This window comes from Pinus tabuliformis, chromosome 8 (assembly GCF_031772625.1).
Source record: "Pinus tabuliformis cultivar Carrire ecotype Pingquan chromosome 8, CPIR1, whole genome shotgun sequence".
Lineage (NCBI taxonomy): Eukaryota > Viridiplantae > Streptophyta > Pinopsida > Pinales > Pinaceae > Pinus > Pinus tabuliformis.
Genome location: NC_142294.1, coordinates 745,571,573 through 745,572,749, shown reverse-complemented (window position 1 = coordinate 745,572,749; position 1,177 = coordinate 745,571,573). Strand labels below are relative to the sequence as shown.

At 42.3% G+C, this 1,177-nt stretch overlaps 1 pseudogene; it reads left to right on the top strand.

Moving 5' to 3' along the window:
- The first annotated feature begins 242 nt into the window (after positions 1-242).
- On the top strand, positions 243-929 carry LOC149237737 (WAT1-related protein At5g07050 pseudogene; annotated as a pseudogene).
- The last annotated feature ends 248 nt before the right edge of the window (positions 930-1,177 follow it).

Sequence of the window (1,177 nt, the reverse complement as noted above, 5' to 3'; positions counted from 1 at the left end):
TAAAATCCAACGTAATTGATGGAAGTGAATACAGGTAGAGAACTACAGTTCATAATTACACTACAGTGGGGACCAATGGTTTGCATGGGGCCAACGTGCACTTAGCCAGCTCATCCTCCATCAGTGGAAGCCTCCATAAACAGCCAATCGAACTCATCCTTGAAATGCTCTCACCATTCGCTGATTAATTTGCATTTGCAACATTCCTAGCTGAGATTGCAGTTCAAGTCTGCCTGGCCGGCATGAATATCATTACTAGAGTTGCTCTGGACGAAGGAATGAGTCATTTTGTTTTCGTAGCTTACACCCTGGCTGTTGCTACAGTAGTTATTTCTCCTTTTGTTTTGTTCTTGAAAGAAACCAACACCCTGCAAAGACCTGTGCCATCTTCTGGCAGATCTTTGTGCTTGCACTGGCTGGGTAAGACCACTCTATTTCAGAATTTCTACTTTGCTGGCCTAGATTACACCTCCGCTACATTTGCTTCTGCAACGTCAAACCTGGTTCCTGTTGTCACATTTGGGATGGCCACAGCTTTTAGACTGGAGAAAGTTGATATCAGGAGTAAATATGGCCAAGCCAAAGTTGTAGGAACCATTATATGTGTGGGTGGTGCAATAATTATGACCTTCTATAAGGGCCCTATTCTCATTAGGCTCAATAGGGTTCTTCATAACACATGGCTGCTTGGAGCACTAATGCTGTTTGCCGGCTGTTTATTTTGGTCTGGATGGCTTACCTTTCAGGCTCCAGTTGTTAAGAAATATCCAAAAGAAATTTCATTAACAGCTCTCACGATGCTGCAAGTAACTCTACAGTGCAATGTGGTGGCTTTAATTTTTGAGCCAAAGGCCTCTGCTTGGAGGCTAAAGTGGGACATTCAGCTTCTCAGCATCATATACTCTGTGAGCACCGCATCTTCGTTTTAATAATGTGCAGAAATTCTTAACATCGTCATTGATCATATTGGCCCATAATATGCAGGGAGTATTATGCTTTGCATTTGCCTTCTTTGTACAGACTTACTGTATCCATCTGAAGGGACCTATCTTTGCTGCAATGTTCAATCCAACTTCAACCATAATTGTTGCAGTGTTGGAATAGCTAATCCTTCATGTGAAATATTATCTGGGAAGTCTGCTGGGAGCAATTCTAGTAATAGCAGGACTGAATATTG